The sequence below is a fragment of the Lithobates pipiens genome, unplaced genomic scaffold, assembly GCF_037356315.1.
Source record: "Lithobates pipiens isolate NorthernLeopardFrog02 unplaced genomic scaffold, aLitPip1_a1.2 Scaffold_8, whole genome shotgun sequence".
Lineage (NCBI taxonomy): Eukaryota > Metazoa > Chordata > Amphibia > Anura > Ranidae > Lithobates > Lithobates pipiens.
Window position 1 is genome coordinate 270,964,171 of NW_027507903.1, and position 27,750 is coordinate 270,991,920.

Genomic DNA, 27,750 nt, shown 5'->3' on the forward strand with positions numbered 1-27,750 from the left:
TGTTTTTTTGAGCCTTGCAAACCGAAAGTCTACCCTAAAGTAAGATCGGTGAAAAGAGCTGCTGAAGCGACAAAAAGCACTAGTGCGCTCAAATTGTTTCTGCCCGGTTTCGAACCGGGGATCTTTCGCGTGTGAGGCGAACGTGATAACCACTACACTACAGAAACCCATTCATGCTGTTTATTTGAGCCTTGCAAACCGAAAGTCTACCCTAAAGTAAGATCGGTGAAAAGAGCTACTGAAAGCGACATTGACAAAAAGCACTAGCGCGCTCAGATTGTTTCTGCCCGGTTTCGAACCGGGGACCTTTCGCGTGTTAGGCGAACGTGATAACCACTACACTACAGAAACCGTCCTTGCAAATGTTACTCTTTGGTAATGAAGCAAAGAAGGAAGAAAGCCCATCTCAGAGGCCTAACTTGATACAAATAACATCCTCAAAACAGCCAGTACTGGCAAGATACACTGAGTCATGGATATCACCTCTAGCTTTTCCACACATTTTTCCACACACTTTTCTCACCAGGTCAGCTGAAAACAAACGCCAATGGTCGTCAGGTTTTCCAGCTCAGCTGACTAAGCAGGAGAACCAAAGTCCACATTCCAATTGCCTTTGGGTCCAGAAAACAAGTTTGCCTAAACACCAAACACTTACAGCGATGGTCAGCTCATAAACAGTGAAGAAAAAGAGCTCACATTGAAGGTGTTGCACCTAAACTGTGCTTTGTATTGGCAGATTTGGCTTACGGCTGCCAGAGGGGCAAGGCATGGCAAGAGCTTTGAGTTTGCCAGACTGTGAAAAAGTTAAAGGTAAGCTCTGTTTCTGCATGTTTTCGAACCGAGGACCTTTCGCGTGTGAGGCGAACATGATAACCACTACACTACAGAAACCCATTCATGCTGTTTTATTGAGCCTTGCAAACCGAAAGTCTACCCTAAAGTAAGATCGGTGAAAAGAGCTGCTGAAAGCGACATTGACAAAAAGCACTAGCGCGCTCAAATTGTTTCTGCCCGGTTTCGAACCGGGGACCTTTCACGTGTTAGGCGAACGTGATAACCACTACACTACAGAAACCTATCACGACAGCAGTTTTCGGGTTGGTTGCTCGGAGGTTGGGGTCACCGTATTAGCTATTATTTGCTTCTGGTTAGTTGATAACCTGAGTTCAGTTTACCGTCCTTGCAAATGATACTCTTTGGTAATGAAGCAAAGAAGGAAGAAAGCCCATCTCAGATGCCTAACTTGATACAAATAACATCCTCAAAACAGCCAGTACTGGCAAGATACACTGAGTCATGGATATCACCTCTAGCTTTTCCACACACTTTTCTCACCAGGTCAGCTGAAAACATACGCCAATGGTCGTCAGGTTTTCCAGCTCAGCTGACTAAGCAGGAGAACCAAAGTCCACATTCCAATTGCCTTTGGGTCCAGAAAACAAGTTTGCCTAAACACCAAACACTTACAGCGATGGTCAGCTCATAAACAGTGAAGAAAAAGAGCTCACATTGAAGGTGTTGCACCTAAACTGTGCTTTGTATTGGCAGATTTGGCTTACGGCTGCCAGAGGGGCAAGGCATGGCAAGAGCTTTGAGTTTGCCAGACTGTGAAAAAGTTAAAGGTAAGCACTGTTTCTGCCCGGTTTCCAACCCGGGGATCTTTCGCGTGTGAGGCGAACGTGATAACCACTACATTACAGAAACCCATTCATGCTGTTTATTTGAGCCTTGCAAACCGAAAGTCTACCCTAAAGTAAGATCGGTGAAAAGAGCTGCTGAAAGCGACATTGACAAAAAGCACTAGCGCGCTCAAATTGTTTCTGCCCGGTTTCGAACCAGGGACCTTTCGCGTGTTAGGCGAACGTGATAACCACTACACTACAGAAACCTATCACGACAGCAGTTTTCGGGTTGGTTGCTCGGAGGTTGGGGTCACCGTATTAGCTATTATTTGCTTCTGGTTAGTTGATAACCTGAGTTCAGTTTACCGTCCTTGCAAATGATACTCTTTGGTAATGAAGCAAAGAAGGAAGAAAGCCCATCTCAGATGCCTAACTTGATACAAATAACATCCTCAAAACAGCCAGTACTGGCAAGATACACTGAGTCATGGATATCACCTCTAGCTTTTCCACACACTTTTCTCACCAGGTCAGCTGAAAACATACGCCAATGGTCGTCAGGTTTTCCAGCTCAGCTGACTAAGCAGGAGAACCAAAGTCCACATTCCAATTGCCTTTGGGTCCAGAAAACAAGTTTGCCTAAACACCAAACACTTACAGCGATGGTCAGCTCATAAACAGTGAAGAAAAAGAGCTCACATTGAAGGTGTTGCACCTAAACTGTGCTTTGTATTGGCAGATTTGGCTTACGGCTGCCAGAGGGGCAAGGCATGACAAGAGCTTTGAGTTTGCCAGACTGTGAAAAAGTTAAAGGTAAGCTCTGTTTCTGCATGTTTTCGAACCGAGGACCTTTCGCGTGTGAGGCGAACATGATAACCACTACACTACAGAAACCCATTCATGCTGTTTTATTGAGCCTTGCAAACCGAAAGTCTACCCTAAAGTAAGATCGGTGAAAAGAGCTGCTGAAAGCGACATTGACAAAAAGCAGTAGCGCGCTCAAATTGTTTCTGCCCGGTTTCGAACCGGGGACCTTTCGAAAGTTAGGCGAACGTGATAACCACTACACTACAGAAACCTATCACGACAGCACTTTTCGGGTTGGTTGCTCGGAGGTTGGGGTCACCGTATTAGCTATTATTTGCTTCTGGTTAGTTGATAACCTGAGTTCAGTTTACCGTCCTTGCAAATGATACTCTTTGGTAATGAAGCAAAGAAGGAAGAAAGCCCATCTCAGATGCCTAACTTGATACAAATAACATCCTCAAAACAGCCAGTACTGGCAAGATACACTGAGTCATGGATATCACCTCTAGCTTTTCCACACACTTTTCTCACCAGGTCAGCTGAAAACATACGCCAATGGTCGTCAGGTTTTCCAGCTCAGCTGACTAAGCAGGAGAACCAAAGTCCACATTCCAATTGCCTTTGGGTCCAGAAAACAAGTTTGCCTAAACACCAAACACTTACAGCGATGGTCAGCTCATAAACAGTGAAGAAAAAGAGCTCACATTGAAGGTGTTGCACCTAAACTGTGCTTTGTATTGGCAGATTTGGCTTACGGCTGCCAGAGGGGCAAGGCATGGCAAGAGCTTTGAGTTTGCCAGACTGTGAAAAAGTTAAAGGTAAGCACTGTTTCTGCCCGGTTTCAAATCGGGGACCTTTCGCGTGTGAGGCGAACGTGATAACCACTACACTACAGAAACCCATTCATGCTGTTTCTTTGAGCCTTGCAGACCGAAAGTCTACCCTAAAGTAAGATCGGTGAAAAGAGCTGCTGAAAGCGACATTGACAAAAAGCAGTAGCGCGCTCAAATTGTTTCTGCCCGGTTTCGAACCGGGACCTTTCGCGTGTTAGGCGAACGTGATAACCACTACACTACAGAAACCTATCACGACAGCACTTTTCGGGTTGGTTGCTCGGAGGTTGGGGTCACCGTATTAGCTATTATTTGCTTCTGGTTGGTTTATAACCTGAGTTCAGTTTACCGTCCTTACAAATGATACTCTTTGGTAATGAAGCAAAGAAGGAGGAAAGCCCATCTCGGATGCCTAACTTGATACAAATAACATCCTCAAAACAGCCAGTACTGGCAAAATACACTGAGTCATGGATATCACCTCTAGCTTTTCCACACACTTTTCTCACCAGGTCAGCTGAAAACATACGCCAATGGTCGTCAGGTTTTCCAGCTCAGCTGACTAAGCAGGAGAACCAAAGTCCACATTCCAATTGCCTTTGGGTCCAGAAAACAAGTTTGCCTAAACACCAAACACTTACAGCGATGGTCAGCTCATAAACAGTGAAGAAAAAGAGCTCACATTGAAGGTGTTGCACCTAAACTGTGCTTTGTATTGGCAGATTTGGCTTACGGCTGCCAGAGGGGCAAGGCATGGCAAGAGCTTTGAGTTTGCCAGACTGTGAAAAAGTTAAAGGTAAGCTCTGTTTCTGCATGTTTTCGAACCGAGGACCTTTCACGTGTGAGGCGAACATGATAACCACTACACTACAGAAACCCATTCATGCTGTTTTATTGAGCCTTGCAAACCGAAAGTCTACCCTAAAGTAAGATCGGTGAAAAGAGCTGCTGAAAGCGACATTGACAAAAAGCACTAGCGCGCTCAAATTGTTTCTGCCCGGTTTCGAACCGGGGACCTTTCACGTGTTAGGCGAACGTGATAACCACTACACTACAGAAACCTATCACGACAGCAGTTTTCGGGTTGGTTGCTCGGAGGTTGGGGTCACCGTATTAGCTATTATTTGCTTCTGGTTAGTTGATAACCTGAGTTCAGTTTACCGTCCTTGCAAATGATACTCTTTGGTAATGAAGCAAAGAAGGAAGAAAGCCCATCTCAGATGCCTAACTTGATACAAATAACATCCTCAAAACAGCCAGTACTGGCAAGATACACTGAGTCATGGATATCACCTCTAGCTTTTCCACACACTTTTCTCACCAGGTCAGCTGAAAACATACGCCAATGGTCGTCAGGTTTTCCAGCTCAGCTGACTAAGCAGGAGAACCAAAGTCCACATTCCAATTGCCTTTGGGTCCAGAAAACAAGTTTGCCTAAACACCAAACACTTACAGCGATGGTCAGCTCATAAACAGTGAAGAAAAAGAGCTCACATTGAAGGTGTTGCACCTAAACTGTGCTTTGTATTGGCAGATTTGGCTTACGGCTGCCAGAGGGGCAAGGCATGGCAAGAGCTTTGAGTTTGCCAGACTGTGAAAAAGTTAAAGGTAAGCACTGTTTCTGCCCGGTTTCCAACCCGGGGATCTTTCGCGTGTGAGGCGAACGTGATAACCACTACACTACAGAAACCCATTCATGCTGTTTATTTGAGCCTTGCAAACCGAAAGTCTACCCTAAAGTAAGATCGGTGAAAAGAGCTGCTGAAAGCGACATTGACAAAAAGCACTAGCGCGCTCAAATTGTTTCTGCCCGGTTTCAAACCGGGGACCTTTTGCGTATTAGGTGAACATGATAACCACTACACTACAGAAACCTATCACGACAGCACTTTTCGGGTTGGTTGCTCGGAGGTTGGGGTCACCGTATTAGCTATTATTTGCTTCTGGTTGGTTGATAACCTGAGTTCAGTTTACCGTCCTTACAAATGATACTCTTTGGTAATGAAGCAAAGAAGGAGGAAAGCCCATCTCGGATGCCTAACTTGATACAAATAACATCCTCAAAACAGCCAGTACTGGCAAGATACACTGAGTCATGGATATCACCTCTAGCTTTTCCACACACTTTTCTCACCAGGTCAGCTGAAAACATACGCCAATGGTCGTCAGGTTTTCCAGCTCAGCTGACTAAGCAGGAGAACCAAAGTCCACATTCCAATTGCCTTTGGGTCCAGAAAACAAGTTTGCCTAAACACCAAACACTTACAGCGATGGTCAGCTCATAAACAGTGAAGAAAAAGAGCTCACATTGAAGGTGTTGCACCTAAACTGTGCTTTGTATTGGCAGATTTGGCTTACGGCTGCCAGAGGGGCAAGGCATGGCAAGAGCTTTGAGTTTGCCAGACTGTGAAAAAGTTAAAGGTAAGCTCTGTTTCTGCATGTTTTCGAACCGAGGACCTTTCGCGTGTGAGGCGAACATGATAACCACTACACTACAGAAACCCATTCATGCTGTTTTATTGAGCCTTGCAAACCGAAAGTCTACCCTAAAGTAAGATCGGTGAAAAGAGCTGCTGAAAGCGACATTGACAAAAAGCACTAGCGCGCTCAAATTGTTTCTGCCCGGTTTCGAACCGGGGACCTTTCGCGTGTTAGGCGAACGTGATAACCACTACACTACAGAAACCTATCACGACAGCAGATTTCGGGTTGGTTGCTCGGAGGTTGGGGTCACCGTATTAGCTATTATTTGCTTCTGGTTAGTTGATAACCTGGGTTCAGTTTACCGTCCTTGCAAATGATACTCTTTGGTAATGAAGCAAAGAAGGAAGAAAGCCCATCTCGGATGCCTAACTTGATACAAATAACATCCTCAAAACAGCCAGTACTGGCAAGATACACTGAGTCATGGATATCACCTCTAGCTTTTCCACACACTTTTCTCACCAGGTCAGCTGAAAACATACGCCAATGGTCGTCAGGTTTTCCAGCTCAGCTGACTAAGCAGGAGAACCAAAGTCCACATTCCAATTGCCTTTGGGTCCAGAAAACAAGTTTGCCTAAACACCAAACACTTACAGCGATGGTCAGCTCATAAACAGTGAAGAAAAAGAGCTCACATTGAAGGTGTTGCACCTAAACTGTGCTTTGTATTGGCAGATTTGGCTTACGGCTGCCAGAGGGGCAAGGCATGGCAAGAGCTTTGAGTTTGCCAGACTGTGAAAAAGTTAAATGTAAGCACTGTTTCGGACCGGGGACCTTTCGCGTGTGAGGCGAACGTGATAACCACTACACTACAGAAACCCATTCATGCTGTTTTTTTGAGCCTTGCAAACCGAAAGTCTACCCTAAAGTAAGATCGGTGAAAAGAGCTGCTGAAAGCGACATTGACAAAAAGCACTAGCGCGCTCAAATTGTTTCTGCCCGGTTTCGAACCTGGGACCTTTCGCGTGTTAGGCGAACGTGATAACCACTACACTACAGAAACCTATCACGACAGTATTTTTCGGGTTGGTTGCTCGGAGGTTGGGGTCACCGTATTAGCTATTATTTGCTTCCAGTTGGTTGATAACCTGAGTTCAGTTTACCGTCCTTGCAAATGATACTCTTTGGTAATGAAGCAAAGAAGGAAGAAAGCCCATCTCAGATGCCTAACTTGATACAAATAACATCCTCAAAACAGCCAGTACTGGCAAGATACACTGAGTCATGGATATCACCTCTAGCTTTTCCACACACTTTTCTCACCAGGTCAGCTGAAAACATACGCCAATGGTCGTCAGGTTTTCCAGCTCAGCTGACTAAGCAGGAGAACCAAAGTCCACATTCTAATTGCCTTTGGGTCCAGAAAACAAGTTTGCCTAAACACCAAACACTTACAGCGATGGTCAGCTCATAAACAGTGAAGAAAAAGAGCTCACATTGAAGGTGTTGCACCTAAACTGTGCTTTGTATTGGCAGATTTGGCTTATGGCTGCCAGAGGGGCAAGGCATGGCAAGAGCTTTGAGTTTGCCAGACTGTGAAAAAGTTAAAGGTAAGCACTGATTCTGCCCGGTTTCCAACCCGAGGATCTTTCGCGTGTGAGGCGAACGTGATAACCACTACACTACAGAAACCCATTCATGCTGTTTATTTGAGCCTTGCAAACCGAAAGTCTACCCTAAAGTAAGATCGGTGAAAAGAGCTGCTGAAAGCGACATTGACAAAAAGCACTAGCGCGCTCAAATTGTTTCTGCCCGGTTTCGAACCGGGGACCTTTCGCGTGTTAGGCAAACGTGATAACCACTACACTACAGAAACCTATCACGACAGCACTTTTCGGGTTGGTTGCTCGGAGGTTGGGGTCACCGTATTAGCTATTATTTTCTTCTGGTTGGTTGATAACCTGAGTTCAGTTTACCGTCCTTGCAAATGATACTCTTTGGTAATGAAGCAAAGAAGGAAGAAAGCCCATCTCGGATGCCTAACTTGATACAAATAACATCCTCAAAACAGCCAGTACTGGCAAGATACACTGAGTCATGGATATCACCTCTAGCTTTTCCACACACTTTTCTCACCAGGTCAGCTGAAAACCTACGCCAATGGTCGTCAGGTTTTCCAGCTCAGCTGACTAAGCAGGAGAACCAAAGTCCACATTCCAATTGCCTTTGGGTCCAGAAAACAAGTTTGCCTAAACACCAAACACTTACAGCGATGGTCAGCTCATAAACAGTGAAGAAAAAGAGCTCACATTGAAGGTGTTGCACCTAAACTGTGCTTTGTATTGGCAGATTTGGCTTACGGCTGCCAGAGGGGCAAGGCATGGCAAGAGCTTTGAGTTTGCCAGACTGTGAAAAAGTTAAAGGTAAGCACTGATTCTGCCCGGTTTCCAACCCGAGGATCTTTCGCGTGTGAGGCGAACGTGATAACCACTACACTACAGAAACCCATTCATGCTGTTTATTTGAGCCTTGCAAACCGAAAGTCTACCTTAAAGTAAGATCGGTGAAAAGAGCTGCTGAAAGCGACATTGACAAAAAGCACTAGCGCGCTCAAATTGTTTCTGCCCGGTTTCGAACCGGGGACCTTTCGCGTGTTAGGCTAACGTGATAACCACTACACTACAGAAACCTATCACGACAGCATTTTTCGGGTTGGTTGCTCGGAGGTTGGGGTCACCGTATTAGCTATTATTTGCTTCTGGTTGGTTGATAACCTGAGTTCAGTTTACCGTCCTTGCAAATGATACTCTTTGGTAATGAAGCAAAGAAGGAAGAAAGCCCATCTCAGATGCCTAACTTGATACAAATAACATCCTCAAAACAGCCAGTACTGGCAAGATACACTGAGTCATGGATATTACCTCTAGCTTTTCCACACACTTTTCTCACCAGGTCAGCTGAAAACATACGCCAATGGTCGTCAGGTTTTCCAGCTCAGCTGACTAAGCAGGAGAACCAAAGTCCACATTCCAATTGCCTTTGGGTCCAGAAAACAAGTTTGCCTAAACACCAAACACTTACAGCGATGGTCAGCTCATAAACAGTGAAGAAAAAGAGCTCACATTGAAGGTGTTGCACCTAAACTGTGCTTTGTATTGGCAGATTTGGCTTACGGCTGCCAGAGAGGCAAGGCATGGCAAGAGCTTTGAGTTTGCCAGACTGTGAAAAAGTTAAAGGTAAGCACTGTTTCTGCCCGGTTTCGAACCGGGGACCTTTCGCATGTGAGGCGAACGTGATAACCACTACACTACAGAAACCCATTCATGCTGTTTCTTTGAGCCTTGCAGACCGAAAGTCTACCCTAAAGTAAGATCGGTGAAAAGAGCTGCTGAAAGCGACATTGACAAAAAGCAGTAGCGCGCTCAAATTGTTTCTGCCCGGTTTCGAACCGGGGACCTTTCGCGTGTTAGACGAACATGATAACCACTACACTACAGAAACCTATCACGACAGCAGTTTTCGGGTTGGTTGCTCGGAGGTTGGGGTCACCGTATTAGCTATTATTTGCTTCTGGTTAGTTGATAACCTGAGTTCAGTTTACCGTCCTTGCAAATGATACTCTTTGGTAATGAAGCAAAGAAGGAAGAAAGCCCATCTCAGATGCCTAACTTGATACAAATAACATCCTCAAAACAGCCAGTACTGGCAAGATACACTGAGTCATGGATATCACCTCTAGCTTTTCCACACACTTTTCTCACCAGGTCAGCTGAAAACATACGCCAATGGTCGTCAGGTTTTCCAGCTCAGCTGACTAAGCAGGAGAACCAAAGTCCACATTCCAATTGCCTTTGGGTCCAGAAAACAAGTTTGCCTAAACACCAAACACTTACAGCGATGGTCAGCTCATAAACAGTGAAGAAAAAGAGCTCACATTGAAGGTGTTGCACCTAAACTGTGCTTTGTATTGGCAGATTTGGCTTACGGCTGCCAGAGGGGCAAGGCATGGCAAGAGCTTTGAGTTTGCCAGACTGTGAAAAAGTTAAAGGTAAGCACTGTTTCTGCCCGGTTTCAAATCGGGGACCTTTCGCGTGTGAGGCGAACGTGATAACCACTACACTACAGAAACCCATTCATGCTGTTTCTTTGAGCCTTGCAGACCGAAAGTCTACCCTAAAGTAAGATCGGTGAAAAGAGCTGCTGAAAGCGACATTGACAAAAAGCAGTAGCGCGCTCAAATTGTTTCTGCCCGGTTTCGAACCGGGACCTTTCGCGTGTTAGGCGAACGTGATAACCACTACACTACAGAAACCTATCACGACAGCACTTTTCGGGTTGGTTGCTCGGAGGTTGGGGTCACCGTATTAGCTATTATTTGCTTCTGGTTGGTTTATAACCTGAGTTCAGTTTACCGTCCTTACAAATGATACTCTTTGGTAATGAAGCAAAGAAGGAGGAAAGCCCATCTCGGATGCCTAACTTGATACAAATAACATCCTCAAAACAGCCAGTACTGGCAAAATACACTGAGTCATGGATATCACCTCTAGCTTTTCCACACACTTTTCTCACCAGGTCAGCTGAAAACATACGCCAATGGTCGTCAGGTTTTCCAGCTCAGCTGACTAAGCAGGAGAACCAAAGTCCACATTCCAATTGCCTTTGGGTCCAGAAAACAAGTTTGCCTAAACACCAAACACTTACAGCGATGGTCAGCTCATAAACAGTGAAGAAAAAGAGCTCACATTGAAGGTGTTGCACCTAAACTGTGCTTTGTATTGGCAGATTTGGCTTACGGCTGCCAGAGGGGCAAGGCATGGCAAGAGCTTTGAGTTTGCCAGACTGTGAAAAAGTTAAAGGTAAGCTCTGTTTCTGCATGTTTTCGAACCGAGGACCTTTCACGTGTGAGGCGAACATGATAACCACTACACTACAGAAACCCATTCATGCTGTTTTATTGAGCCTTGCAAACCGAAAGTCTACCCTAAAGTAAGATCGGTGAAAAGAGCTGCTGAAAGCGACATTGACAAAAAGCACTAGCGCGCTCAAATTGTTTCTGCCCGGTTTCGAACCGGGGACCTTTCACGTGTTAGGCGAACGTGATAACCACTACACTACAGAAACCTATCACGACAGCAGTTTTCGGGTTGGTTGCTCGGAGGTTGGGGTCACCGTATTAGCTATTATTTGCTTCTGGTTAGTTGATAACCTGAGTTCAGTTTACCGTCCTTGCAAATGATACTCTTTGGTAATGAAGCAAAGAAGGAAGAAAGCCCATCTCAGATGCCTAACTTGATACAAATAACATCCTCAAAACAGCCAGTACTGGCAAGATACACTGAGTCATGGATATCACCTCTAGCTTTTCCACACACTTTTCTCACCAGGTCAGCTGAAAACATACGCCAATGGTCGTCAGGTTTTCCAGCTCAGCTGACTAAGCAGGAGAACCAAAGTCCACATTCCAATTGCCTTTGGGTCCAGAAAACAAGTTTGCCTAAACACCAAACACTTACAGCGATGGTCAGCTCATAAACAGTGAAGAAAAAGAGCTCACATTGAAGGTGTTGCACCTAAACTGTGCTTTGTATTGGCAGATTTGGCTTACGGCTGCCAGAGGGGCAAGGCATGGCAAGAGCTTTGAGTTTGCCAGACTGTGAAAAAGTTAAAGGTAAGCACTGTTTCTGCCCGGTTTCCAACCCGGGGATCTTTCGCGTGTGAGGCGAACGTGATAACCACTACACTACAGAAACCCATTCATGCTGTTTATTTGAGCCTTGCAAACCGAAAGTCTACCCTAAAGTAAGATCGGTGAAAAGAGCTGCTGAAAGCGACATTGACAAAAAGCACTAGCGCGCTCAAATTGTTTCTGCCCGGTTTCAAACCGGGGACCTTTTGCGTATTAGGTGAACATGATAACCACTACACTACAGAAACCTATCACGACAGCACTTTTCGGGTTGGTTGCTCGGAGGTTGGGGTCACCGTATTAGCTATTATTTGCTTCTGGTTGGTTGATAACCTGAGTTCAGTTTACCGTCCTTACAAATGATACTCTTTGGTAATGAAGCAAAGAAGGAGGAAAGCCCATCTCGGATGCCTAACTTGATACAAATAACATCCTCAAAACAGCCAGTACTGGCAAGATACACTGAGTCATGGATATCACCTCTAGCTTTTCCACACACTTTTCTCACCAGGTCAGCTGAAAACATACGCCAATGGTCGTCAGGTTTTCCAGCTCAGCTGACTAAGCAGGAGAACCAAAGTCCACATTCCAATTGCCTTTGGGTCCAGAAAACAAGTTTGCCTAAACACCAAACACTTACAGCGATGGTCAGCTCATAAACAGTGAAGAAAAAGAGCTCACATTGAAGGTGTTGCACCTAAACTGTGCTTTGTATTGGCAGATTTGGCTTACGGCTGCCAGAGGGGCAAGGCATGGCAAGAGCTTTGAGTTTGCCAGACTGTGAAAAAGTTAAATGTAAGCACTGTTTCGGACCGGGGACCTTTCGCGTGTGAGGCGAACGTGATAACCACTACACTACAGAAACCCATTCATGCTGTTTTTTTGAGCCTTGCAAACCGAAAGTCTACCCTAAAGTAAGATCGGTGAAAAGAGCTGCTGAAAGCGACATTGACAAAAAGCACTAGCGCGCTCAAATTGTTTCTGCCCGGTTTCGAACCTGGGACCTTTCGCGTGTTAGGCGAACGTGATAACCACTACACTACAGAAACCTATCACGACAGTATTTTTCGGGTTGGTTGCTCGGAGGTTGGGGTCACCGTATTAGCTATTATTTGCTTCCAGTTGGTTGATAACCTGAGTTCAGTTTACCGTCCTTGCAAATGATACTCTTTGGTAATGAAGCAAAGAAGGAAGAAAGCCCATCTCAGATGCCTAACTTGATACAAATAACATCCTCAAAACAGCCAGTACTGGCAAGATACACTGAGTCATGGATATCACCTCTAGCTTTTCCACACACTTTTCTCACCAGGTCAGCTGAAAACATACGCCAATGGTCGTCAGGTTTTCCAGCTCAGCTGACTAAGCAGGAGAACCAAAGTCCACATTCTAATTGCCTTTGGGTCCAGAAAACAAGTTTGCCTAAACACCAAACACTTACAGCGATGGTCAGCTCATAAACAGTGAAGAAAAAGAGCTCACATTGAAGGTGTTGCACCTAAACTGTGCTTTGTATTGGCAGATTTGGCTTATGGCTGCCAGAGGGGCAAGGCATGGCAAGAGCTTTGAGTTTGCCAGACTGTGAAAAAGTTAAAGGTAAGCACTGATTCTGCCCGGTTTCCAACCCGAGGATCTTTCGCGTGTGAGGCGAACGTGATAACCACTACACTACAGAAACCCATTCATGCTGTTTATTTGAGCCTTGCAAACCGAAAGTCTACCCTAAAGTAAGATCGGTGAAAAGAGCTGCTGAAAGCGACATTGACAAAAAGCACTAGCGCGCTCAAATTGTTTCTGCCCGGTTTCGAACCGGGGACCTTTCGCGTGTTAGGCGAACGTGATAACCACTACACTACAGAAACCTATCACGACAGCACTTTTCGGGTTGGTTGCTCGGAGGTTGGGGTCACCGTATTAGCTATTATTTTCTTCTGGTTGGTTGATAACCTGAGTTCAGTTTACCGTCCTTGCAAATGATACTCTTTGGTAATGAAGCAAAGAAGGAAGAAAGCCCATCTCGGATGCCTAACTTGATACAAATAACATCCTCAAAACAGCCAGTACTGGCAAGATACACTGAGTCATGGATATCACCTCTAGCTTTTCCACACACTTTTCTCACCAGGTCAGCTGAAAACCTACGCCAATGGTCGTCAGGTTTTCCAGCTCAGCTGACTAAGCAGGAGAACCAAAGTCCACATTCCAATTGCCTTTGGGTCCAGAAAACAAGTTTGCCTAAACACCAAACACTTACAGCGATGGTCAGCTCATAAACAGTGAAGAAAAAGAGCTCACATTGAAGGTGTTGCACCTAAACTGTGCTTTGTATTGGCAGATTTGGCTTACGGCTGCCAGAGGGGCAAGGCATGGCAAGAGCTTTGAGTTTGCCAGACTGTGAAAAAGTTAAAGGTAAGCACTGATTCTGCCCGGTTTCCAACCCGAGGATCTTTCGCGTGTGAGGCGAACGTGATAACCACTACACTACAGAAACCCATTCATGCTGTTTATTTGAGCCTTGCAAACCGAAAGTCTACCTTAAAGTAAGATCGGTGAAAAGAGCTGCTGAAAGCGACATTGACAAAAAGCACTAGCGCGCTCAAATTGTTTCTGCCCGGTTTCGAACCGGGGACCTTTCGCGTGTTAGGCTAACGTGATAACCACTACACTACAGAAACCTATCACGACAGCATTTTTCGGGTTGGTTGCTCGGAGGTTGGGGTCACCGTATTAGCTATTATTTGCTTCTGGTTGGTTGATAACCTGAGTTCAGTTTACCGTCCTTGCAAATGATACTCTTTGGTAATGAAGCAAAGAAGGAAGAAAGCCCATCTCGGATGCCTAACTTGATACAAATAACATCCTCAAAACAGCCAGTACTGGCAAAATACACTGAGTCATGGATATCACCTCTAGCTTTTCCACACACTTTTCTCACCAGGTCAGCTGAAAACATACGCCAATGGTCGTCAGGTTTTCCAGCTCAGCTGACTAAGCAGGAGAACCAAAGTCCACATTCCAATTGCCTTTGGGTCCAGAAAACAAGTTTGCCTAAACACCAAACACTTACAGCGATGGTCAGCTCATAAACAGTGAAGAAAAAGAGCTCACATTGAAGGTGTTGCACCTAAACTGTGCTTTGTATTGGCAGATTTGGCTTACGGCTGCCAGAGGGGCAAGGCATGGCAAGAGCTTTGAGTTTGCCAGACTGTGAAAAAGTTAAAGGTAAGCACTGTTTCTGCCCGGTTTCCAATCGGGGACCTTTCGCGTGTGAGGCGAACGTGATAACCACTACACTACAGAAACCCATTCATGCTGTTTCTTTGAGCCTTGCAGACTGAAAGTCTACCCTAAAGTAAGATCGGTGAAAAGAGCTGCTGAAAGCGACATTGACAAAAAGCAGTAGCGCGCTCAAATTGTTTCTGCCCGGTTTCGAACCGGGGACCTTTCGCGTGTTAGGCGAACGTGATAACCACTACACTACAGAAACCTATCACGACAGCACTTTTCGGGTTGGTTGCTCGGAGGTTGGGGTCACCGTATTAGCTATTATTTGCTTCTGGTTGGTTTATAACCTGAGTTCAGTTTACCGTCCTTACAAATGATACTCTTTGGTAATGAAGCAAAGAAGGAGGAAAGCCCATCTCGGATGCCTAACTTGATACAAATAACATCCTCAAAACAGCCAGTACTGGCAAAATACACTGAGTCATGGATATCACCTCTAGCTTTTCCACACACTTTTCTCACCAGGTCAGCTGAAAACATACGCCAATGGTCGTCAGGTTTTCCAGCTCAGCTGACTAAGCAGGAGAACCAAAGTCCACATTCCAATTGCCTTTGGGTCCAGAAAACAAGTTTGCCTAAACACCAAACACTTACAGCGATGGTCAGCTCATAAACAGTGAAGAAAAAGAGCTCACATTGAAGGTGTTGCACCTAAACTGTGCTTTGTATTGGCAGATTTGGCTTACGGCTGCCAGAGGGGCAAGGCATGGCAAGAGCTTTGAGTTTGCCAGACTGTGAAAAAGTTAAAGGTAAGCTCTGTTTCTGCATGTTTTCGAACCGAGGACCTTTCGCGTGTGAGGCGAACATGATAACCACTACACTACAGAAACCCATTCATGCTGTTTTATTGAGCCTTGCAAACCGAAAGTCTACCCTAAAGTAAGATCGGTGAAAAGAGCTGCTGAAAGCGACATTGACAAAAAGCACTAGCGCGCTCAAATTGTTTCTGCCCGGTTTCAAACCGGGGACCTTTCGCGTGTTAGGCGAACGTGATAACCACTACACTACAGAAACCTATCACGACAGCAGTTTTCGGGTTGGTTGCTCGGAGGTTGGGGTCACCGTATTAGCTATTATTTGCTTCTGGTTAGTTGATAACCTGAGTTCAGTTTACCGTCCTTGCAAATGATACTCTTTGGTAATGAAGCAAAGAAGGAAGAAAGCCCATCTCAGATGCCTAACTTGATACAAATAACATCCTCAAAACAGCCAGTACTGGCAAGATACACTGAGTCATGGATATCACCTCTAGCTTTTCCACACACTTTTCTCACCAGGTCAGCTGAAAACATACGCCAATGGTCGTCAGGTTTTCCAGCTCAGCTGACTAAGCAGGAGAACCAAAGTCCACATTCCAATTGCCTTTGGGTCCAGAAAACAAGTTTGCCTAAACACCAAACACTTACAGCGATGGTCAGCTCATAAACAGTGAAGAAAAAGAGCTCACATTGAAGGTGTTGCACCTAAACTGTGCTTTGTATTGGCAGATTTGGCTTACGGCTGCCAGAGGGGCAAGGCATGGCAAGAGCTTTGAGTTTGCCAGACTGTGAAAAAGTTAAAGGTAAGCACTGTTTCTGCCCGGTTTCCAACCCGGGGATCTTTCGCGTGTGAGGCGAACGTGATAACCACTACACTACAGAAACCCATTCATGCTGTTTATTTGAGCCTTGCAAACCGAAAGTCTACCCTAAAGTAAGATCGGTGAAAAGAGCTGCTGAAAGCGACATTGACAAAAAGCACTAGCGCGCTCAAATTGTTTCTGCCCGGTTTCGAACCGGGGACGTTTCGCGTGTTAGGCGAACGTGATAACCACTACACTACAGAAACCTATCACGACAGCAGTTTTCGGGTTGGTTGCTCGGAGGTTGGGGTCACCGTATTAGCTATTATTTGCTTCTGGTTAGTTGATAACCTGAGTTCAGTTTACCGTCCTTGCAAATGATACTCTTTGGTAATGAAGCAAAGAAGGAAGAAAGCCCATCTCGGATGCCTAACTTGATACAAATAACATCCTCAAAACAGCCAGTACTGGCAAGATACACTGAGTCATGGATATCACCTCTAGCTTTTCCACACACTTTTCTCACCAGGTCAGCTGAAAACATACGCCAATGGTCGTCAGGTTTTCCAGCTCAGCTGACTAAGCAGGAGAACCAAAGTCCACATTCCAATTGCCTTTGGGTCCAGAAAACAAGTTTGCCTAAACACCAAACACTTACAGCGATGGTCAGCTCATAAACAGTGAAGAAAAAGAGCTCACATTGAAGGTGTTGCACCTAAACTGTGCTTTGTATTGGCAGATTTGGCTTACGGCTGCCAGAGGGGCAAGGCATGGCAAGAGCTTTGAGTTTGCCAGACTGTGAAAAAGTTAAAAGTAAGCACTGTTTCTGCCCGGTTTCCAACCCGGGGATCTTTCGCGTGTGAGGCGAACGTGATAACCACTACACTACAGAAACCCATTCATGCTGTTTATTTGAGCCTTGCAAACCGAAAGTCTACCCTAAAGTAAGATCGGTGAAAAGAGCTGCTGAAAGCGACATTGACAAAAAGCACTAGCGCGCTCAAATTGTTTCTGCCCGGTTTCGAACCGGGGACGTTTCGCGTGTTAGGCGAATGTGATAACCACTACACTACAGAAACCTATCACGACAGCAGTTTTCGGGTTGGTTGCTCGGAGGTTGGGGTCACCGTATTAGCTATTATTTGCTTCTGGTTAGTTGATAACCTGAGTTCAGTTTACCGTCCTTGCAAATGATACTCTTTGGTAATGAAGCAAAGAAGGAAGAAAGCCCATCTCGGATGCCTAACTTGATACAAATAACATCCTCAAAACAGCCAGTACTGGCAAGATACACTGAGTCATGGATATCACCTCTAGCTTTTCCACACACTTTTCTCACCAGGTCAGCTGAAAACATACGCCAATGGTCGTCAGGTTTTCCAGCTCAGCTGACTAAGCAGGAGAACCAAAGTCCACATTCCAATTGCCTTTGGGTCCAGAAAACAAGTTTGCCTAAACACCAAACACTTACAGCGATGGTCAGCTCATAAACAGTGAAGAAAAAGAGCTCACATTGAAGGTGTTGCACCTAAACTGTGCTTTGTATTGGCAGATTTGGCTTACGGCTGCCAGAGGGGCAAGGCATGGCAAGAGCTTTGAGTTTGCCAGACTGTGAAAAAGTTAAATGTAAGCACTGTTTCGGACCGGGGACCTTTTGCGTGTGAGGCGAACGTGATAACCACTACACTACAGAAACCCATTCATGCTGTTTTTTTGAGCCTTGCAAACTGAAAGTCTACCCTAAAGTAAGATCGGTGAAAAGAGCTGCTGAAAGCGACATTGACAAAAAGCACTAGCGCGCTCAAATTGTTTCTGCCCGGTTTCGAACCTGGGACCTTTCGAGTGTTAGGCGAACGTGATAACCACTACACTACAGAAACCTATCACGACAGTATTTTTCGGGTTGGTTGCTCGGAGGTTGGGGTCACCGTATTAGCTATTATTTGCTTCCAGTTGGTTGATAACCTGAGTTCAGTTTACCGTCCTTGCAAATGATACTCTTTGGTAATGAAGCAAAGAAGGAAGAAAGCCCATCTCAGATGCCTAACTTGATACAAATAACATCCTCAAAACAGCCAGTACTGGCAAGATACACTGAGTCATGGATATCACCTCTAGCTTTTCCACACACTTTTCTCACCAGGTCAGCTGAAAACATACGCCAATGGTCGTCAGGTTTTCCAGCTCAGCTGACTAAGCAGGAGAACCAAAGTCCACATTCTAATTGCCTTTGGGTCCAGAAAACAAGTTTGCCTAAACACCAAACACTTACAGCGATGGTCAGCTCATAAACAGTGAAGAAAAAGAGCTCACATTGAAGGTGTTGCACCTAAACTGTGCTTTGTATTGGCAGATTTGGCTTATGGCTGCCAGAGGGGCAAGGCATGGCAAGAGCTTTGAGTTTGCCAGACTGTGAAAAAGTTAAAGGTAAGCACTGATTCTGCCCGGTTTCCAACCCGAGGATCTTTCGCGTGTGAGGCGAACGTGATAACCACTACACTACAGAAACCCATTCATGCTGTTTATTTGAGCCTTGCAAACCGAAAGTCTACCCTAAAGTAAGATCGGTGAAAAGAGCTGCTGAAAGCGACATTGACAAAAAGCACTAGCGCGCTCAAATTGTTTCTGCCTGGTTTCGAACCGGGGACCTTTCGCGTGTTAGGCGAACGTGATAACCACTACACTACAGAAACCTATCACGACAGCACTTTTCGGGTTGGTTGCTCGGAGGTTGGGGTCACCGTATTAGCTATTATTTTCTTCTGGTTGGTTGATAACCTGAGTTCAGTTTACCGTCCTTGCAAATGATACTCTTTGGTAATGAAGCAAAAAAGGAAGAAAGCCCATCTCGGATGCCTAACTTGATACAAATAACATCCTCAAAACAGCCAGTACTGGCAAGATACACTGAGTCATGGATATCACCTCTAGCTTTTCCACACACTTTTCTCACCAGGTCAGCTGAAAACCTACGCCAATGGTCGTCAGGTTTTCCAGCTCAGCTGACTAAGCAGGAGAACCAAAGTCCACATTCCAATTGCCTTTGGGTCCAGAAAACAAGTTTGCCTAAACACCAAACACTTACAGCGATGGTCAGCTCATAAACAGTGAAGAAAAAGAGCTCACATTGAAGGTGTTGCACCTAAACTGTGCTTTGTATTGGCAGATTTGGCTTACGGCTGCCAGAGGGGCAAGGCATGGCAAGAGCTTTGAGTTTGCCAGACTGTGAAAAAGTTAAAGGTAAGCACTGATTCTGCCCGGTTTCCAACCCGAGGATCTTTCGCGTGTGAGGCGAACGTGATAACCACTACACTACAGAAACCCATTCATACTGTTTATTTGAGCCTTGCAAACCGAAAGTCTACCTTAAAGTAAGATCGGTGAAAAGAGCTGCTGAAAGCGACATTGACAAAAAGCACTAGCGCGCTCAAATTGTTTCTGCCCGGTTTCGAACCGGGGACCTTTCGCGTGTTAGGCGAACGTGATAACCACTACACTACAGAAACCTATCACGACAGCACTTTTCGGGTTGGTTGCTCGGAGGTTGGGGTCACCGTATTAGCTATTATTTGCTTCTGGTTGGTTGATAACCTGAGTTCAGTTTACCGTACTTACAAATGATACTCTTTGGTAATGAAGCAAAGAAGGAGGAAAGCCCATCTCGGATGCCTAACTTGATACAAATAACATCCTCAAAACAGCCAGTACTGGCAAGATACACTGAGTCATGGATATCACCTCTAGCTTTTCCACACACTTTTCTCACCAGGTCAGCTGAAAACATACGCCAATGGTCGTCAGGTTTTCCAGCTCAGCTGACTAAGCAGGAGAACCAAAGTCCACATTCCAATTGCCTTTGGGTCCAGAAAACAAGTTTGCCTAAACACCAAACACTTACAGCGATGGTCAGCTCATAAACAGTGAAGAAAAAGAGCTCACATTGAAGGTGTTGCACCTAAACTGTGCTTTGTATTGGCAGATTTGGCTTACGGCTGCCAGAGGGGCAAGGCATGGCAAGAGCTTTGAGTTTGCCAGACTGTGAAAAAGTTAAAGGTAAGCTCTGTTTCTGCATGTTTTCGAACCGAGGACCTTTCGCGTGTGAGGCGAACATGATAACCACTACACTACAGAAACCCATTCATGCTGTTTTATTGAGCCTTGCAAACCGAAAGTCTACCCTAAAGTAAGATCGGTGAAAAGAGCTGCTGAAAGCGACATTGACAAAAAGCACTAGCGCGCTCAAATTGTTTCTGCCCGGTTTCGAACCGGGGACCTTTCGCGTGTTAGGCGAACGTGATAACCACTACACTACAGAAACCTATCACGACAGCAGTTTTCGGGTTGGTTGCTCGGAGGTTGGGGTCACCGTATTAGCTATTATTTGCTTCTGGTTAGTTGATAACCTGAGTTCAGTTTACCGTCCTTGCAAATGATACTCTTTGGTAATGAAGCAAAGAAGGAAGAAAGCCCATCTCGGATGCCTAACTTGATACAAATAACATCCTCAAAACAGCCAGTACTGGCAAGATACACTGAGTCATGGATATCACCTCTAGCTTTTCCACACACTTTTCTCACCAGGTCAGCTGAAAACATACGCCAATGGTCGTCAGGTTTTCCAGCTCAGCTGACTAAGCAGGAGAACCAAAGTCCACATTCCAATTGCCTTTGGGTCCAGAAAACAAGTTTGCCTAAACACCAAACACTTACAGCGATGGTCAGCTCATAAACAGTGAAGAAAAAGAGCTCACATTGAAGGTGTTGCAACTAAACTGTGCTTTGTATTGGCAGATTTGGCTTACGGCTGCCAGAGGGGCAAGGCATGGCAAGAGCTTTGAGTTTGCCAGACTGTGAAAAAGTTAAAGGTAAGCGCTGTTTCTGCCCGGTTTCCAACCCGGGGATCTTTCGCGTGTGAGGCGAACGTGATAACCACTACATTACAGAAACCCATTCATGCTGTTTATTTGAGCCTTGCAAACCGAAAGTCTACCCTAAAGTAAGATCGGTGAAAAGAGCTGCTGAAAGCGACATTGACAAAAAGCACTAGCGCGCTCAAATTGTTTCTGCCCGGTTTCGAACCGGGGACCTTTCGCGTGTTAGGCAAACGTGATAACCACTACACTACAGAAACCTATCACGATAGCACTTTTCGGGTTGGTTGCTCGGAGGTTGGGGGTCACCGTATTAGCTATTATTTGCTTCTGGTTGGTTGATAACCTGAGTTCAGTTTACCGTCCTTGCAAATGATACTCTTTGGTAATGAAGCAAAGAAGGAAGAAAGCCCATCTCGGATGCCTAACTTGATACAAATAACATCCTCAAAACAGCCAGTACTGGCAAGATACACTGAGTCATGGATATCACCTCTAGCTTTTCCACACACTTTTCTCACCAGGTCAGCTGAAAACATACGCCAATGGTCGTCAGGTTTTCCAGCTCAGCTGACTAAGCAGGAGAACCAAAGTCCACATTCCAATTGCCTTTGGGTCCAGAAAACAAGTTTGCCTAAACACCAAACACTTACAGCGATGGTCAGCTCATAAACAGTGAAGAAAAAGAGCTCACAGTGAAGGTGTTGCACCTAAACTGTGCTTTGTATTGGCAGATTTGGCTTACGGCTGCCAGAGGGGCAAGGCATGGCAAGAGCTTTGAGTTTGCCAGACTGTGAAAAAGTTAAAGGTAAGCTCTGTTTCTGCCCAGTTTCGAACCGGGAACCTTTCGCGTGTGAGGCGTATGTGATAACCACTACACTACAGAAACCCATTCATGCTGATTTTTTGAGCCATGCAGACCGAAAGTCTACCCTAAAGTAAGATCGGTGAAAAGATCTGCTGAAAGCGACATTGACAAAAAGCACTAGCGCGCTCAAATTGTTTCTGCCCGGTTTCGAACCGGGGACCTTTCGCGTGTTAGGCGAACGTGATAACCACTACACTACAGAAACCTATCACGATAGCACTTTTCGGGTTGGTTGCTCGGAGGTTGGGGGTCACCGTATTAGCTATTATTTGCTTCTGGTTGGTTGATAACCTGAGTTCAGTTTACCGTCCTTGCAAATGATACTCTTTGGTAATGAAGCAAAGAAGGAAGAAAGCCCATCTCGGATGCCTAACTTGATACAAATAACATCCTCAAAACAGCCAGTACTGGCAAGATACACTGAGTCATGGATATCACCTCTAGCTTTTCCACACACTTTTCTCACCAGGTCAGCTGAAAACATACGCCAATGGTCGTCAGGTTTTCCAGCTCAGCTGACTAAGCAGGAGAACCAAAGTCCACATTCCAATTGCCTTTGGGTCCAGAAAACAAGTTTGCCTAAACACCAAACACTTACAGCGATGGTCAGCTCATAAACAGTGAAGAAAAAGTGCTCACATTGAAGGTGTTGCACCTAAACTGTGCTTTGTATTGGCAGATTTGGCTTACGGCTGCCAGAGGGGCAAGGCATGGCAAGAGCTTTGAGTTTGCCAGACTGTGAAAAAGTTAAAGGTAAGCACTGATTCTGCCCGGTTTCCAACCCGAGGATCTTTCGCGTGTGAGGCGAACGTGATAACCACTACACTACAGAAACCCATTCATGCTGTTTATTTGAGCCTTGCAAACCGAAAGTCTACCTTAAAGTAAGATCGGTGAAAAGAGCTGCTGAAAGCGACATTGACAAAAAGCACTAGCGCGCTCAAATTGTTTCTGCCCGGTTTCGAACCGGGGACCTTTCGCGTGTTAGGCTAACGTGATAACCACTACACTACAGAAACCTATCACGACAGCATTTTTCGGGTTGGTTGCTCGGAGGTTGGGGTCACCGTATTAGCTATTATTTGCTTCTGGTTGGTTGATAACCTGAGTTCAGTTTACCGTCCTTGCAAATGATACTCTTTGGTAATGAAGCAAAGAAGGAAGAAAGCCCATCTCGGATGCCTAACTTGATACAAATAACATCCTCAAAACAGCCAGTACTGGCAAAATACACTGAGTCATGGATATCACCTCTAGCTTTTCCACACACTTTTCTCACCAGGTCAGCTGAAAACATACGCCAATGGTCGTCAGGTTTTCCAGCTCAGCTGACTAAGCAGGAGAACCAAAGTCCACATTCCAATTGCCTTTGGGTCCAGAAAACAAGTTTGCCTAAACACCAAACACTTACAGCGATGGTCAGCTCATAAACAGTGAAGAAAAAGAGCTCACATTGAAGGTGTTGCACCTAAACTGTGCTTTGTATTGGCAGATTTGGCTTACGGCTGCCAGAGGGGCAAGGCATGGCAAGAGCTTTGAGTTTGCCAGACTGTGAAAAAGTTAAAGGTAAGCACTGTTTCTGCCCGGTTTCCAATCGGGGACCTTTCGCGTGTGAGGCGAACGTGATAACCACTACACTACAGAAACCCATTCATGCTGTTTCTTTGAGCCTTGCAGACTGAAAGTCTACCCTAAAGTAAGATCGGTGAAAAGAGCTGCTGAAAGCGACATTGACAAAAAGCAGTAGCGCGCTCAAATTGTTTCTGCCCGGTTTCGAACCGGGGACCTTTCGCATGTTAGGCGAACGTGATAACCACTACACTACAGAAACCTATCACGACAGCACTTTTCGGGTTGGTTGCTCGGAGGTTGGGGTCACCGTATTAGCTATTATTTGCTTCTGGTTGGTTGATAACCTGAGTTCAGTTTACCGTCCTTGCAAATGATACTCTTTGGTAATGAAGCAAAGAAGGAAGAAAGCCCATCTCGGATGCCTAACTTGATACAAATAACATCCTCAAAACAGCCAGTACTGGCAAAATACACTGAGTCATGGATATCACCTCTAGCTTTTCCACACACTTTTCTCACCAGGTCAGCTGAAAACATACGCCAATGGTCGTCAGGTTTTCCAGCTCAGCTGACTAAGCAGGAGAACCAAAGTCCACATTCCAATTGCCTTTGGGTCCAGAAAACAAGTTTGCCTAAACACCAAACACTTACAGCGATGGTCAGCTCATAAACAGTGAAGAAAAAGAGCTCACATTGAAGGTGTTGCACCTAAACTGTGCTTTGTATTGGCAGATTTGGCTTACGGCTGCCAGAGGGGCAAGGCATGGCAAGAGCTTTGAGTTTGCCAGACTGTGAAAAAGTTAAAGGTAAGCTCTGTTTCTGCATGTTTTCGAACCGAGGACCTTTCGCGTGTGAGGCGAACATGATAACCACTACACTACAGAAACCCATTCATGCTGTTTTATTGAGCCTTGCAAACCGAAAGTCTACCCTAAAGTAAGATCGGTGAAAAGAGCTGCTGAAAGCGACATTGACAAAAAGCACTAGCGCGCTCAAATTGTTTCTGCCCGGTTTCAAACCGGGGACCTTTTGCGTGTTAGGCGAACGTGATAACCACTACACTACAGAAACCTATCACGACAGCAGTTTTCGGGTTGGTTGCTCGGAGGTTGGGGTCACCGTATTAGCTATTATTTGCTTCTGGTTAGTTGATAACCTGAGTTCAGTTTACCGTCCTTGCAAATGATACTCTTTGGTAATGAAGCAAAGAAGGAAGAAAGCCCATCTCAGATGCCTAACTTGATACAAATAACATCCTCAAAACAGCCAGTACTGGCAAGATACACTGAGTCATGGATATCACCTCTAGCTTTTCCACACACTTTTCCCACCAGGTCAGCTGAAAACATACGCCAATGGTCGTCAGGTTTTCCAGCTCAGCTGACTAAGCAGGAGAACCAAAGTCCACATTCCAATTGCCTTTGGGTCCAGAAAACAAGTTTGCCTAAACACCAAACACTTACAGCGATGGTCAGCTCATAAACAGTGAAGAAAAAGAGCTCACATTGAAGGTGTTGCACCTAAACTGTGCTTTGTATTGGCAGATTTGGCTTACGGCTGCCAGAGGGGCAAGGCATGGCAAGAGCTTTGAGTTTGCCAGACTGTGAAAAAGTTAAAGGTAAGCACTGTTTCTGCCCGGTTTCCAACCCGGGGATCTTTCGCGTGTGAGGCGAACGTGATAACCACTACACTACAGAAACCCATTCATGCTGTTTATTTGAGCCTTGCAAACCGAAAGTCTACCCTAAAGTAAGATCGGTGAAAAGAGCTGCTGAAAGCGACATTGACAAAAAGCACTAGCGCGCTCAAATTGTTTCTGCCCGGTTTCGAACCGGGGACGTTTCGCGTGTTAGGCGAACGTGATAACCACTACACTACAGAAACCTATCACGACAGCAGTTTTCGGGTTGGTTGCTCGGAGGTTGGGGTCACCGTATTAGCTATTATTTGCTTCTGGTTAGTTGATAACCTGAGTTCAGTTTACCGTCCTTGCAAATGATACTCTTTGGTAATGAAGCAAAGAAGGAAGAAAGCCCATCTCGGATGCCTAACTTGATACAAATAACATCCTCAAAACAGCCAGTACTGGCAAGATACACTGAGTCATGGATATCACCTCTAGCTTTTCCACACACTTTTCTCACCAGGTCAGCTGAAAACATACGCCAATGGTCGTCAGGTTTTCCAGCTCAGCTGACTAAGCAGGAGAACCAAAGTCCACATTCCAATTGCCTTTGGGTCCAGAAAACAAGTTTGCCTAAACACCAAACACTTACAGCGATGGTCAGCTCATAAACAGTGAAGAAAAAGAGCTCACATTGAAGGTGTTGCACCTAAACTGTGCTTTGTATTGGCAGATTTGGCTTACGGCTGCCAGAGGGGCAAGGCATGGCAAGAGCTTTGAGTTTGCCAGACTGTGAAAAAGTTAAAGGTAAGCACTGATTCTGCCCGGTTTCCAACCCGAGGATCTTTCGCGTGTGAGGCGAACGTGATAACCACTACACTACAGAAACCCATTCATACTGTTTATTTGAGCCTTGCAAACCGAAAGTCTACCTTAAAGTAAGATCGGTGAAAAGAGCTGCTGAAAGCGACATTGACAAAAAGCACTAGCGCGCTCAAATTGTTTCTGCCCGGTTTCGAACCGGGGACCTTTCGCGTGTTAGGCGAACGTGATAACCACTACACTACAGAAACCTATCACGACAGCACTTTTCGGGTTGGTTGCTCGGAGGTTGGGGTCACCGTATTAGCTATTATTTGCTTCTGGTTGGTTGATAACCTGAGTTCAGTTTACCGTCCTTACAAATGATACTCTTTGGTAATGAAGCAAAGAAGGAGGAAAGCCCATCTCGGATGCCTAACTTGATACAAATAACATCCTCAAAACAGCCAGTACTGGCAAGATACACTGAGTCATGGATATCACCTCTAGCTTTTCCACACACTTTTCTCACCAGGTCAGCTGAAAACATACGCCAATGGTCGTCAGGTTTTCCAGCTCAGCTGACTAAGCAGGAGAACCAAAGTCCACATTCCAATTGCCTTTGGGTCCAGAAAACAAGTTTGCCTAAACACCAAACACTTACAGCGATGGTCAGCTCATAAACAGTGAAGAAAAAGAGCTCACATTGAAGGTGTTGCACCTAAACTGTGCTTTGTATTGGCAGATTTGGCTTACGGCTGCCAGAGGGGCAAGGCATGGCAAGAGCTTTGAGTTTGCCAGACTGTGAAAAAGTTAAAGGTAAGCTCTGTTTCTGCATGTTTTCGAACCGAGGACCTTTCGCGTGTGAGGCGAACATGATAACCACTACACTACAGAAACCCATTCATGCTGTTTTATTGAGCCTTGCAAACCGAAAGTCTACCCTAAAGTAAGATCGGTGAAAAGAGCTGCTGAAAGCGACATTGACAAAAAGCACTAGCGCGCTCAAATTGTTTCTGCCCGGTTTCGAACCGGGGACCTTTCGCGTGTTAGGCGAACGTGATAACCACTACACTACAGAAACCTATCACGACAGCAGTTTTCGGGTTGGTTGCTCGGAGGTTGGGGTCACCGTATTAGCTATTATTTGCTTCTGGTTAGTTGATAACCTGAGTTCAGTTTACCGTCCTTGCAAATGATACTCTTTGGTAATGAAGCAAAGAAGGAAGAAAGCCCATCTCGGATGCCTAACTTGATACAAATAACATCCTCAAAACAGCCAGTACTGGCAAGATACACTGAGTCATGGATATCACCTCTAGCTTTTCCACACACTTTTCTCACCAGGTCAGCTGAAAACATACGCCAATGGTCGTCAGGTTTTCCAGCTCAGCTGACTAAGCAGGAGAACCAAAGTCCACATTCCAATTGCCTTTGGGTCCAGAAAACAAGTTTGCCTAAACACCAAACACTTACAGCGATGGTCAGCTCATAAACAGTGAAGAAAAAGAGCTCACATTGAAGGTGTTGCACCTAAACTGTGCTTTGTATTGGCAGATTTGGCTTACGGCTGCCAGAGGGGCAAGGCATGGCAAGAGCTTTGAGTTTGCCAGACTGTGAAAAAGTTAAATGTAAGCACTGTTTCGGACCGGGGACCTTTCGCGTGTGAGGCGAACGTGATAACCACTACACTACAGAAACCCATTCATGCTGTTTTTTTGAGCCTTGCAAACCGAAAGTCTACCCTAAAGTAAGATCGGTGAAAAGAGCTGCTGAAAGCGACATTGACAAAA

At 45.4% G+C, this 27,750-nt stretch overlaps 9 non-coding genes across 9 annotated transcripts; all 9 read right to left on the reverse strand.

Moving 5' to 3' along the window:
- Nucleotides 1-278: 278 nt before the first annotated feature.
- TRNAV-AAC (transfer RNA valine (anticodon AAC)) lies at nt 279-351 on the reverse strand. Its single transcript has one exon. It is a non-coding gene; the product is annotated as a tRNA-Val (tRNA).
- A 5,524-nt stretch (nt 352-5,875) lies between these two features.
- Nucleotides 5,876-5,948, reverse strand: TRNAV-AAC (transfer RNA valine (anticodon AAC)). The gene has a single exon. It is a non-coding gene; the product is annotated as a tRNA-Val (tRNA).
- A 7,216-nt stretch (nt 5,949-13,164) lies between these two features.
- On the reverse strand, nt 13,165-13,237 carry TRNAV-AAC (transfer RNA valine (anticodon AAC)). The gene has a single exon. It is a non-coding gene; the product is annotated as a tRNA-Val (tRNA).
- A 1,552-nt stretch (nt 13,238-14,789) lies between these two features.
- On the reverse strand, nt 14,790-14,862 carry TRNAV-AAC (transfer RNA valine (anticodon AAC)). Its single transcript has one exon. It is a non-coding gene; the product is annotated as a tRNA-Val (tRNA).
- Nucleotides 14,863-19,654: 4,792 nt separating this feature from the next.
- Nucleotides 19,655-19,727, reverse strand: TRNAV-AAC (transfer RNA valine (anticodon AAC)). Its single transcript has one exon. It is a non-coding gene; the product is annotated as a tRNA-Val (tRNA).
- Nucleotides 19,728-20,466: 739 nt separating this feature from the next.
- On the reverse strand, nt 20,467-20,539 carry TRNAV-AAC (transfer RNA valine (anticodon AAC)). The gene has a single exon. It is a non-coding gene; the product is annotated as a tRNA-Val (tRNA).
- Nucleotides 20,540-22,092: 1,553 nt separating this feature from the next.
- TRNAV-AAC (transfer RNA valine (anticodon AAC)) lies at nt 22,093-22,165 on the reverse strand. Its single transcript has one exon. It is a non-coding gene; the product is annotated as a tRNA-Val (tRNA).
- Nucleotides 22,166-26,156: 3,991 nt separating this feature from the next.
- On the reverse strand, nt 26,157-26,229 carry TRNAV-AAC (transfer RNA valine (anticodon AAC)). Its single transcript has one exon. It is a non-coding gene; the product is annotated as a tRNA-Val (tRNA).
- Nucleotides 26,230-26,968: 739 nt separating this feature from the next.
- TRNAV-AAC (transfer RNA valine (anticodon AAC)) lies at nt 26,969-27,041 on the reverse strand. The gene has a single exon. It is a non-coding gene; the product is annotated as a tRNA-Val (tRNA).
- Between the last annotated feature and the right edge of the window lie 709 nt (nt 27,042-27,750).